This window comes from Microcaecilia unicolor, chromosome 6 (genome assembly GCF_901765095.1).
Source record: "Microcaecilia unicolor chromosome 6, aMicUni1.1, whole genome shotgun sequence".
NCBI classification, from domain to species: domain Eukaryota; kingdom Metazoa; phylum Chordata; class Amphibia; order Gymnophiona; family Siphonopidae; genus Microcaecilia; species Microcaecilia unicolor.
Genome location: NC_044036.1, coordinates 83,232,068 through 83,245,571, shown reverse-complemented (window position 1 = coordinate 83,245,571; position 13,504 = coordinate 83,232,068). Strand labels below are relative to the sequence as shown.

Here is a 13,504-nt window from a genome sequence, read left to right as displayed (position 1 = left end):
TTTTTTAGGATTTTATTGACGACATATCCTGTCAGCTTCTACGTTCCAAGGATTCAACATGAAACACCATAGAAAAAGCAAAGTCCTCTTTAAAAAAAAATTTTTAAAAAGACTTTTCCTCGCTCTTTCTAGGTTCCCAGCTGAATTGAGTGGAGGAGTGGCCTAGTGGTTAGAGTGGTGGACTTTGGTCTTGGGGAACTGGGTTCAATTCCCACTGCAGGCACAGGCAGCTACTTGTGACTCTGGGCAAGCCACTTAACCCTCCATTGAACAGGTACAAATAAGTACCTGTATATAATATGTAAGCCGCATTGAACCTGCTATGAGTGGGAAAGCGTGGGGTACAAATGTAACAAAAATTAAAATAAATTAATATTTCATAGAACAGTGCTCCTCGGGGCACACCCTGCTAGTCTGGTTTTCCTAATATCTGTACTGAATATGCATGAGAATTTGCATGGAGGCAACAAATGCAACTCTCTCTTGCATATTCATTGCGGATAGCTTGAAAACCTGACCAGTTGGGTAGGCCCCAAAGACTGGGATGAGAAGCACCGCCCTAGAAAGTGTGAGCCAATCCTAGGTTTGCTCCAATTGCATACAGCAGGGATTCTCAACCCAGTCCTTGGGAACATACCTAGCCAATTTGCTTTTCAGGACATCCCCAATGAAAATGCAGGCGTAACATTTGCACGTACTGCAAATGTATCTCATTTGTATATATTGTGTTAACAACCTTATAATACTGGGCTATACCCTACTTGCTAACTGAACCAACAATACTAACAGTATAAATCTCTCTGCCAGTTAATTCATTTTTAGAAAATACCTTTATTATTTATTTGCTTACAAAACCTAATACCTTAATGAAGGAATGATATGTTAAGGTATTAGGTTTTGTAAGCAAATAAATAATAAAGGTATTTTCTAAAAATGAATTAACTGGCAGAGAGATTTATACTATTTGTATATATTGAGGATATCCTGAAAACCAGACTGGCTAGATGTGAATTGAGGGCAAAGCAGAACTGCATCTCCCTGCATGGAATGCATTGATTGAATTCCTTCAAAAGGGCAAATATATCCTAATAAATAAATTAAAACCAGGGCTGGCTTATGCTGCCAGAGGTGAAATGGACTCATTAGGTAATCCTATGGGCTGATGCTGCAGGCAGTGCTCTGCTATCCCCCTACCTGAAGCTGTTGGGCAGCTACTACTGAAGTTAAATAATGAACAAGGAAAATGCCAGTTTTAAAATCTAGCCTCGAACCTAAACCAACAGTTGTCAATTGTGGGGAAATCCAGGCAATTATAAAAGTTATAAGCTCTGATTACCCAAATTAAGATCATTTGCCACCCCCCCCCCCCCCCCACAGATTAAGAGAGTCATTGCAGCCCATCCTAAACCATATTGCTATATACGGGACCCAGACCATACAAGGTTGCCCAGCATCAGCCTTAGTTCTTCACAGCCACAGTCGCCATCTAAGTGCTATTCAACATGCAAACACACATACAACCATTTAAAGTTTTGTTTTTTATACTGTTCATTTTCTAATTAGAGATCCTCTGTGTTCATTCCATGCCTTTTTTAATTCCACCACCATTTTGTTTCTCCACCACCTCCCTTGGGAAGACATTCCAGGCATCAACCACCTGCTCCGTGAAAAAGAATTTCTTGTCATTACTTGTAAATAATATGTAAACCTCTTTGATTGTAATCACAGAAATGTGGTTTATCAAATCCCATCCCCTTCATAAACACATACAAATGATCAGAATGCTGGTATTTATGCACCCATGAGCACACATATGCACAAAAAATCCAAATTCTAGCTACATGCTATAGTTTAAAGGTGAAAACACAAAAAGTACCGAGAGCCTTTTATTACTACTTACTACTTATCATTTCTATAGCGCTACTAGATGTACGCAGCGCTGTACACTTGAACATGAAGAGACAGTCCCTGCTCGACAGAGCTTACAATCTACAGACAAACAGCGTAGATCAATCTTGAACATCAATGACAGTCCTGTACATCAATGACCCAACATGCAGGGGTGGCCCGACCATTAGACCACCAGAGGCGGGGTGCCTCAGACGGCATTCTTCAGGGGCAGCATCTCCCCACGCTTCAGTGAGTGGCCATCCCATTCATGGCGTTTGCCTATTTCATCACGTTCCAAACCCAGCAGCAGCAGCAACTCCCATACACTGCCCTACCGCTGGCACCCGCCTCTTCCCTTTACTGCAGCCGCCTCTCTGATGTAACTTCCTGTTTCATAAGAGGCTCAGGCTGCCGGAATAAAGGGAAGAGGCAGGTGCCAGCAGCAGGAAAGCAGCCCAGGAGGGTGGCATCTTAGCTCCGCCTCAGGTGGCATTTTGCCTTAGGCTAGCACTGCTAACGTAGACCATGTATTGGCACACAGCATCTGCGTCAGGAGGTCTACTTAAGAAATAATGAACATACAAACTATACATATATATATATATATTTTATATATATATATATATACACACACACACACACATATATACATGTATTTGAATAATAAAGAACATAAACCATGAAATAAATATGATGATAAAGAAACCACCAAAGATAAATACATGTGTGTGGAGATACTTTGTGATATTAACATGCATATCATAAAACATTTTGTGGAAATAAGTGTGTGTGGCAAAAACATTTTTGAATGAATTTAGAATATACTTTACATATTGTGATGAATCAAAAAAAAAATCAAACAATTGTGATAGCAGGAGATCATGAGTGCACAACTGATCTTGATCTAATTTGACTTATATACCATTTGGGATCATAATCTTTACCCAAAGCAGACTAATGAAACTGTAATTGGACTTACAATTCTATAATAGCTTGCATACAAGAACTGAAATAAAATTAAGCTTAGCCAACAGCCATTAATTAAGACTCCACTTCCGTTTTATTAACGCCATGAATATCACTAAATTAAAATGACCCGGTGGCCAGTAATGCTTATCCAAGAAAAGAAATAGAGCTTATTTAAAAATGCGTATAAACACTATAATTTATGCACATTTTTCAGCAAGCTAGATGTGAGCAGTTATACCAGGGCAAGGGTGGTGCAAGTGATTGTGCCTAAAATACAGGTGAGGTTTTGACCTGTTAAACTAATATTCTATAAAGAAAAGTAGGTGTCTAGTTTTCCTTCCAGAAAAGGCTCCAGTAGGCACCTTCCAAGCACCTAATTATAGAATTGCCCTTAGAGGACTAGATTCTATATATGGTGCCAAAAAAATCAGAACAGAAAAAAGCACTATTCTGTAAGCTGGGCTTAAAGTTAGCCGTGGTTTATAGAATAGTGCTTAAGCCTGGGAACCACACCTAACTTTAGGTGTGGCCATTTGCACTAATTGAAACGTGGTGCAAATGTATGTGCCTACATTAGCTGGGTATCCCCATTATTCTATAACACCACATGTACATTTTAGCAACGACCCTGTTAAGCCTATGACTCTCCCATTTCCGCATTTTTCCCATTTTTCAGATCATGCGTGAAATTTATGTGCATAAATGCTCATGAAATCTAATAATGAGTCTGACATCCTGCACGTTTAGAAACAGAACGAAGCTTTGCGCCAGAAGAAAAGGACCTCGGCTGGCGGGGGTTGGGGTCCCTCGCCAGCAAAGGTAGCCCACGGCTATGGTGGCAGGGGGAGGGTTGGTGGAGGGAGGGGGGTCGAGAGGGTCATCGGCAGGAGGGTCCAGGGCCAAATCTACAGGGGCCCAGGCCCCCGTGGCCCCACGTAGCTACGCCACTGGTGTGAGCAAAATCTAAATAAATAAATACTGTACTCTGTGCATTGTAAGGAACTTTAAGAGTCTCAAGTGGTTTACCAAAAGCTGGAATCATAGATGAACTGTTGAATTTGCCTCAAAGCAGGCAAGGAGGTGCCAAAATATGTCAGGCATGTGATTTATTAATATTTGGACATTCAGATCCCCATCATTGCTTTTAAGATCGCTTATTTAATTTTATTTAATCACACATTTATAACCTACTTAACCATCAACTTAGCTCAAGAAGGGAAACAAACAGAATTAAAGCAATAGCGGCAGAAAAATGACTCACTGTATTTAAAAAAAGAAAAAAAAAGACTTTCATACAGGAAAAATTATTGGAAGCATTTAGACATGTTCTTTGGATCTGAAATTTACTACTGTACACCCACGACTCTGTTCTGGATTTGTTGTACATTTTTGGTTATTTTGGAATTTGTTGAGAGTTTAAGATATTGGAAAAATTTTTAAAAAGACTTACAATCACATAAGTAAATACCTTAGGATACTTAAGCTAGGTAAACGTATTGTTTTGAGTATCTCCTAAACAATTATCAAAAACCCTGATTTCAAAAGTTGAGTACATAACAATACTATAAACTATAAAACTTCTTAAATAGCCAAGTCTTTAAATAAACTAGTATATTCACTATAACTACCAGCTTTCAGGAGGTTGTGGATTTGTGTTTGATTTGGTCCCAAGCTGCGGGGTGATACTTCAGTGACTGGACTAAAATCAGACATGCCAAGTCACACGCATTTGGTGTGTGACAAACACATTCAGTCCCCTTCTCCAGCTCATATACTTAACCATTAGACTCTCATGTATTGCCAATCTCTCCCGTGGTCCACCAGAGGTGAGAGCGGCAGAAAAAAGGCCCCACGTTGGCCGGAAGCAGCTTCTGTTTGGTGCTATGGGTGGCAGCCTTAAGTGAGTTCAGCAGACCACAGGAGCCAGGAAAGTCAGAGATGCCAGAAGGGCCACTAGGGAGCAGGGGAAGGAAAGGAAAGGAAAGGAAGAAAGTGTCAGGAGGAGGTGAGAGGAAGAGATGCCAGGATTGTAGGGGGGGGGGGGGGGGAGCGAGAGAGAAAGAGATGCCAGGATGGTGAGGAGGGGGATAGGGAGAGAGAAAGAGATGCCAGGATGGTGGGGAAAGAAGGAAGAATGGGATGTGCTGGACCTCCAAAGAGGAGCGAGGGAAGAGAAAGGAACACTTGCTGGACTCCTAGGCATGGGGGGGGGGGGGGGGAAGGAGGGAAGAGGAGAGATGCTGGCCTGATGGGGGACAGGAGGGAGAGAGAAAGATGTTGAACAAGGCAAGAATAAGGGAAACAGGGGGGGAGATGCTCAACATGGCAGCAAGATAGGGGCAAGGACACAGGGGTGATGCTGGGAAAGTTAGATAGGGATGCAGAGAAAAGAAGTGCCAAATGGACAAGGAGACCTTGGCAAGACAGTTAAGAGAAGGCAGAGGAAAGCAGAAAGCAGAGCTGGGACCAACACGATTAGAAAAGTAAAATTACCGGACAACAAATGTAGAAAAGTGTTTACATTTTCTATTTATTGATTAGACTATGTCAGTTTTTGGAATGTACATATGCCAGATCTGGTTTAAGACATGGCAGGGGCCCGTGAAAGGAATCTCACTCATTGGTCTTAAATCTCCTGCATTGAATGGTAAATCTCCAGCATTGGGATGGGCTATCCATCGTGTCTCTGTAAAATGAGTTCAGAGAGTTTATAAAATACGAGAAGAATCCGCTAGATATTTGAAAATGAAGGCTTATGGTACCAAATTCTTACTCTGGGTCATCACATGCTGGAAGACCATGCAGGAAGAAACATCTGAATTTAAAAAAAGAAAAAAAAACCCTGTTCCAGGGCCCTGTTTGTTTTGGGAATTGTGGATAATCCCCTTTAACATTGATGTTGTACATCAAATCTCACGCCAATCATGTAACATGCTACTAGCTCAATTACTTTTTGTAGATTTATTCTCCTGACATAACTAGCTTTTGAAATTAGGCAGAAAAAGATTTGTGCCAACCACTCTGCTTCTTTCAAATATGCTCATAAACACCAAGGTGGGCCAACTCCAATGGGAAGCAATAGAGGAATCAATGATAAACAAAAATAGAAAAAAGTATTGTGCAAAACAGTTCATTTACAAGAATTTGGAAAACATGCTATTTGGAGGGGCATTTTCGATGTCTGTCCGACTGAGTGTTTTCACAAAACGTCCAAAATCCAAATAGGAAAGAAGGACTTTTTCAAAAAACGGAAAACATCTATCTTTTTTATTTTAAATACTATTTTGAACAAGAGTTTGTGCTTTCTACGTTTTGTTTCTTTTGGACCATTTTTTTTTTTTTTTTTTAAACCTCGTCTAAATGAAAAAGACATTCCAGGACAGCAATGACACACCCTAGTTGGGGGGGCACTGCAGTAGACTTCAAATAAATGCTCCCAGGTACACATCTCACCATTGCTCCCTTATCTTGTCTGCTGAGCCCCAAAAGCCCACTACCTCCAACTGTACACTACTACAATAGTCCTTATGAGTGAAGGGGGCACCTATATGTGGGTAAAGTGGGGTTCTGGTGAGTTTTGGACCGCTCAAGGTTTCCACCACAAGTGTAGCAGGTAGGAGGAGGTATGGACCTGGGTCCACCTGTCTGCAGTGCACTGCACCCACCACTAGACTACTCCAAGGGTCTGCATGCTGTTGTAATGGACCTGAATATAACATTTGAGGTTGGTAACTAACATTTTTAATCACAGTTGGGGAGTCAGTGACCACTGGGGGAGTCTCTTCAGTGGTCATCTGGTCATTTAGGGCACCTTTTTGTGCCTTATTCATTCTAAAAACAGGTCTAGCTCAAAATGTCTTAGTTTTAGACCTTAATATGCCCTGACACGGCCTCTTGAGATTTCGATGTACTGCAGATGAACAGCATAGAAGAACATCTGAGAAATAGGTTTTGAAAATATTGATTTGGACATTTTTGTAAGAAAAATGTCCAAATGTTGCTTTATGCCATTTATTTTTTAGATGTTTTTCTCTTTCGAAAATGAGCCCCTTAGGCATTAGGGACGACTGGTAGTGAAATAAAAGTTTGACAAGAAAGAGTGTCAGGCACATCACACTCTGCCAGTTTTCAGCGGCAGAAAGTATGCAGCATGGTTCAAGTCACAAACGTGAATTTGAAGGAGTTCACAGAATAACCCTTCCCCACCCTCTCTGCTTTCCCTTCTAAGAATCCAGATGCTAGTGAAGTCATTAAACAGAACGTTAATCCCTTTAGGAAAATTTTAGGAGACGAACTAATTGAAAGCCGGAACCCTAGGGGTAGTAGTGTGCTTAACAGTTAAAAATGATTTTTTTTGATGCTGGAAAGTCCAGATCATCCACACTTTACTTGATTTAAATACAGATGGATATGCTAAAAGTTTGAGGCTGGGTCCCAAGTGAATACTTCTTGGTGCCTTCTTGAATCCTTGGCATTTTCCCTGGGCTGTTTAGCAAGTCATTCATTGTTTTTCTTCCATCCTCTTCTCTTCAGACACAGAAGCTCTGTCAGAAGCAGCCTGTGCAATCTGCCTGTTTATTTGTGCAGTGGCTCAGACAGTACCTCTCTTGTCATGCAGCCTTGTAAAAACTAAACATTTTGCTGGTGGATTTCTGAATTGGAGATTTCATGCAAACCAGGCTCTCTACCATCCCTTTCTCCCATCTTCCCAGCTTGCTGTGGTTAAATAAATTTACTCTAAAACAAAGGTGAACCTGTTTGGCCCTTGGCTGCCTATTGAACTAGGCATGTGTATTGGCATCTAAAAACTGAAGAAGTGAAGAAACACAATCAAATATTTATTTGTGCACAATTATATTACATAGACTGTATAACATACTCATTTCATCAGCAGTATAAAAACTAGAATGAATATTGAACAACAGAGTGAACTCCTGGTGTTCCTCAGGCACTGTCTCAAGGCATCCCACCATGGGCTCAGATCACTCAAATTCAGGACTTAGAATACCTTCCTGTCGAAACGTTTGTTGAGTTTGGCAAAGAAAAATGTAATTTATTTATTGTGTTTTATCAGTTGTTGAATCTCTATAAAACTCAGGGCAATGAACAAAGTAACACAAATAGGTTAAAACAATATACAACATTAGAGATTATAATACACAAACAGAACCAATCAAACAGAAAATGCTTACTATTATTATTATTAAGTTCAACTTATTAGAGACCAATCAATAAAACTAAAATTACAGACATTCCAAAAATTGTAGCAAATGCAACTCATTCCAATTGCCCACATACAGAAGAAAACAAAACAACACATTTTTCATACAGAACCCCACTAGATCCTTCATAAGTCTGATCTCTTTTGTAGTTGCATTCCATAAAGCAAGACCAGTCAGCAAAAAAAAAAAAAAAAAAAACCAAGCTTTGAGGCAGCTAGAAACAACAGCAAATCCTATAAAGATCTTAACAGCCACAGATGAGTGCAGACCTTCATTCTATTTCTCAGATATTCAGGGTCCAAACCCACAAGCTATTCATATATTACATGTGGAGCAGTGTTTTAGAAAGGACATCCAACTCAAAATATGTCCAAGTCAGTACATCCAAATGGACGTTCATCTCACATGTATTTTTGAATAGGACAGCCTGTTCTAAAATGCATGCGAGATGGATGTCTATGTACTGGAAACATCCAGCATGAACATCCATTTTACAAACTGAAATTGAAATGTCAAGCCCCCTCCACTTTAATGGCTGGTGGGGATGCCCAAGCCCCAAATTACAAAGAAGAACTGTGCTCTGCACAGTACAGCAGAAACAAGGAACAGTGGACGAGACGAGCCCCACCAGCCAAAGAGGTCTCCTGCATGAGTCCAGAGCAGTGCTTGTCAGCTGGTGCTCATCAGCCACTGACACCGGTGCTCTTGTGCATGCTCAGTTCAGTGACTGACGCTGAACTGAGCGTGTGTGGGAGCACTGGCATCGGTGGCTGAAGCACGCTACCAACTTGAGTGCTGTTCTGGCAGCATATGCAGAGACTCACATAGGAGACCTCTTTGGCTGGTGGGGCTTGGGCATCAGCGCCAACAAAGTATGGTTTAATGTGGTGGGAGGGGAAGGGGTTGTGGTGGTGTGAATATATAGCCCCCTCAGTCCACCTCTGGGCCCCCCCCCCCGAAAAATGGACCTCTGGCTACGCCACTGGTCCAAATTATGAATGGGGGGAAAACAAGGAATGTCCATCTTATAAAATGCCCATACAGATATCCATGCAGAGCAGAAGGTTAGTCTAATGTTAGAGCAGTGGATTGGGAATCAGGAGACCCAAGTTCAAAATCCCCTTCAGCTGTTTATGGGGGGGTTTTTTTGTTTGTTTTTTTTAATTGTAAGCCCTCCAGTGTACACCACTTCAATAGACTTCAGGCTTGCAGGTGTCATAAGTTCAGTGCTGTAAGTTTCTTACAAACTTCTCTCATATGTGAGAATTCCAACCAATAACCATATTGGAACCTCGGTAGTGACTTGTTTCACACAGGGTGCTCAGCCCTGTAGCTCACTCAGCATGCAGAGTGTCAGAGGTAGAGGATATAACACAGGTACACTCCACTGACATGGTGCAACAGGAAGGTCTAATACAAGCCCAACAAGAAAAATTAGACGACCTGAAGAATAGATTGAGACGTGATAACCTTCGTATAGAATCGATCACAGACGCCTCCCTGACACCCTAGAAACTTGGCTCCTGGCAACATTCCTGCAAGCTGGAAGCGGTGGGCCTATTCTTCTAGAAAGGGCACATGGGTGGGGCCATTTAAAGATGGCAACCACTGACCGAGGACAGTGTTGGTCAAATTTCACCACTATAAACAAAAAAATGGCAATACTCGGGATTCACAAATCCCTGAAACAGGATGTTAAATTTGATGGACAAAATGTGTGTTTATTCCAAGACTACTCAGCGTCCCTTTCTGCTCTGCACAGTGCATTTTCACCGACCTGCTCTAAGCTGACAGTGCAGAACAAAGTTCCAACTACAATACCCCACAACTTAAAAAATTTACTTTGAGGGGCGATGGTCAACATATACTTCAATCCGGGAAGCGCAAGATTGGTTAAATACAGTGAGTGCTTTCACTTGCAGATCTGTAGCTGATCCACTATCTCTCATGGAGTGCTTCTTCATGAGAGATAGTGGATCAGCTACAGATCTGCAAGTTGAAAGGCCTGGGCACGCAGCCTCATGGCTACAACATGCAGCCGACAACCATTATCTCAGATATTGATACTAACATTATGCACAAATCTACCGGGTAAATGAAAGAATTTAATCCATTGCTACTCAAATAATATGAGGTGAAGGAAGAGCCCTAAGCTCATCAGTGACTAGTGTTGCTCTCCATTTCGAGGAATGACACAAAGCAAGGGGGAAAGTTACCTTTGGGGCTTGGGGAAAGAGAAGGGAGATGGGTGGGGAAGTTTGAGTTTTGTTCACATAGGGAAGTCATCCCTTGCACTAGGATTTATTACATGCATTATTTATCCATTTTGGAATTTAAGTATCATCTATGTCATCACTATTGTTGCGATGTTTGAAGGGAGGAAGGAGTTTGGAGGCAGGGATGGGCGCCTTGGAGCTCCTTCTCTCCATTTGTTTTTCCAATCTTCCTCTCCTTTCACGATACAGTCTGGTTTCCTGTAGACTAGCTTCATGAAATGTGGGCGGCATTACCTCCCCAATAAAATGCACCAAAATATTACAGAAACTGAAGTGCCATACAGTGGACATAGCATGTTTGCAGGAAACCAGACTGATGGGGAACACCAAAAGCTTTGACAGAAGTGGGTGGGAGAGATATTTTATGCCTCCTTGGGTTGGCAGCGAGGTGGAGTGGCGATATTGCTAAATAAAAGTCTTCAGTATCAAACACAGCTCCTCTTTAAAGATGCAGAGGGCAGATACCTACTTCTAAAAATATGGATACAGGGACTTTGAAACCATCTATTGGTGATGTATGCCCCCACCCCTTTTGACGTGAAATTTTATCCCCGGTTGTTGCAAAAACTGCTACCCTATAGTCCGGAAAATGTATTTGTGGTGGGAAATACTAACTTAGTTGTGGACAAAGAGTTTGAACGATCAAGAATCTCTGGCAGGTTGACAGGGAGAAGTCCAGGAGATGGGGTACTCCAACAGATCACTTATGACCTGGCTTTAGCTGACACCTGGCGTCTCCTTCATCCAGGGGAGAGGGACTACACACGTCTCCCGCGCACACAGCACCCAGTCCAGACTGGATTACATATTCTTACACAGGAACCTCTTTCAGCGAATATCTGCAGCAGTAGTGGACCCTGGGAGCATATCAGATAATTCCCATCTAGTTTGATGTTGAACCGCCAACTTATCAGCCACAATTCCACTGGCATTCCCCACTTATCTATCTGCCGACAAAGATTTCTAAAAAAAATACCTATGTGACAAATGGGAATCTTATGTACATACTAATGGGTTCCACAAGGACACACCATGGGACAATACAAAGCCAGTATTACGAGGGGAAATTATAGCACATACCAGTGCACAAAGAGCTCGTACATCTGCTAGTATAATTACTTTAGACAAACAGATGAGCGATCTAAAAAATATACGCAAAAACCCACAGCAGAGAATAAAGAAGCGTTTTTCTCTATCCAAATAGCACTCAATACTCTGATACAGTGGTGGAAATAAGTATTTGATCCCTTGCTGATTTTGTAAGTTTGCCCACTGACAAAGACATGAGCAGCCCATAATTGAAGGGTAGGTTATTGGTAACAGTGAGAGATAGCACATCACAAATTAAATCCGGAAAATCACATTGTGGAAAGTATATGAATTTATTTGCATTCTGCAGAGGGAAATAAGTATTTAATCCCTCTGGCAAACAAGACCTAATACTTGGTGGCAAAACCCTTGTTGGCAAGCACAGCGGTCAGACGTCTTCTGTAGTTGATGATGAGGTTTGCACACATGTCAGGAGGAATTTTGGTCCACTCCTCTTTGCAGATCATCTCTAAATCATTAAGAGTTCTGGGCTGTCGCTTGGCAACTCGCAGCTTCAGCTCCCTCCATAAGTTTTCAATGGGATTAAGGTCTGGTGACTGGCTAGGCCACTCCATGACCCTAATGTGCTTCTTCCTGAGCCACTCCTTTGTTGCCTTGGCTGTATGTTTTGGGTCATTGTCGTGCTGGAAGACCCAGCCACGACCCATTTTTAAGGCCCTGGCGGAGGGAAGGAGGTTGTCACTCAGAATTGTACGGTACATGGCCCCATCCATTCTCCCATTGATGCGGTGAAGTAGTCCTGTGCCCTTAGCAGAGAAACACCCCCAAAACATAACATTTCCACCTCCATGCTTGACAGTGGGGACGGTGTTCTTTGGGTCATAGGCAGCATTTCTCTTCCTCCAAACACGGCGAGTTGAGTTCATGCCAAAGAGCTCAATTTTTGTCTCATCTGACCACAGCACCTTCTCCCAATCACTCTCGGCATCATCCAGGTGTTCACTGGCAAACTTCAGACGGGCCGTCACATGTGCCTTCCGGAGCAGGGGGACCTTGCGGGCACTGCAGGATTGCAATCCGTTATGTCGTAATGTGTTACCAATGGTTTTCGTGGTGACAGTGGTCCCAGCTGCCTTGAGATCATTGACAAGTTCCCCCCTTGTAGTTGTAGGCTGATTTCTAACCTTCCTCATGATCAAGGATACCCCACGAGGTGAGATTTTGCGTGGAGCCCCAGATCTTTGTCGATTGACAGTCATTTTGTACTTCTTCCATTTTCTTACTATGGCACCAACAGTTGTCTCCTTCTCGCCCAGCGTCTTACTGATGGTTTTGTAGCCCATTCCAGCCTTGTGCAGGTGTATGATCTTGTCCCTGACATCCTTAGACAGCTCCTTGCTCTTGGCCATTTTGTAGAGGTTAGAGTCTGACTGATTCACTGAGTCTGTGGACAGGTGTCTTTCATACAGGTGACCATTGCCGACAGCTGTCTGTCATGCAGGTAACGAGTTGATTTGGAGCATCTACCTGGTCTGTAGGGGCCAGATCTCTTACTGGTTGGTGGGGGATCAAATACTTATTTCCCTCTGCAGAATGCAAATAAATTCATATACTTTCCACAATGTGATTTTACGGATTTAATTTGTGATGTGCTATCTCTCACTGTTACCAATAACCTACCCTTCAATTATGGGCTGCTCATGTCTTTGTCAGTGGGCAAACTTACAAAATCAGCAAGGGATCAAATACTTATTTCCACCACTGTACATGAGAAAACCACGTGTTCCTTATTGTGTCAAAAATTTCACTTTATAAGTATGGAAACAAGTCTGGGAAGCTCATGGCGAGATTAGTAAAACAGTGGGGAGGTCCACGCACTATCCCGTCCTTGAGAGATACTGCAGTTGTTCCAAAGTTATTTCATCTCACTTTATAGCCCACTTGGGGACGGTGTCAGTGGGGAACCCATGCAATGTCTTCTGGATGCGGCTGTGCTCCGGAGGACATCTGCAGAGACTCTGGCAGCATTAAACACATCCACTCAACCTAAGGAACTTCAGTAAGCCATTCGCTTTGTGAAATCACATTCTGCTCCAG

The 13,504-nt window shown here is 42.3% G+C and overlaps 1 protein-coding gene across 2 annotated transcripts in view; it reads right to left on the bottom strand.

The window, feature by feature from the left end:
• The window catches only part of COLGALT2 (collagen beta(1-O)galactosyltransferase 2), a 148,871-nt gene that overhangs the window by 79,856 nt on the left and 55,511 nt on the right, over nucleotides 1-13,504 (bottom strand). The window lies entirely within an intron of this gene.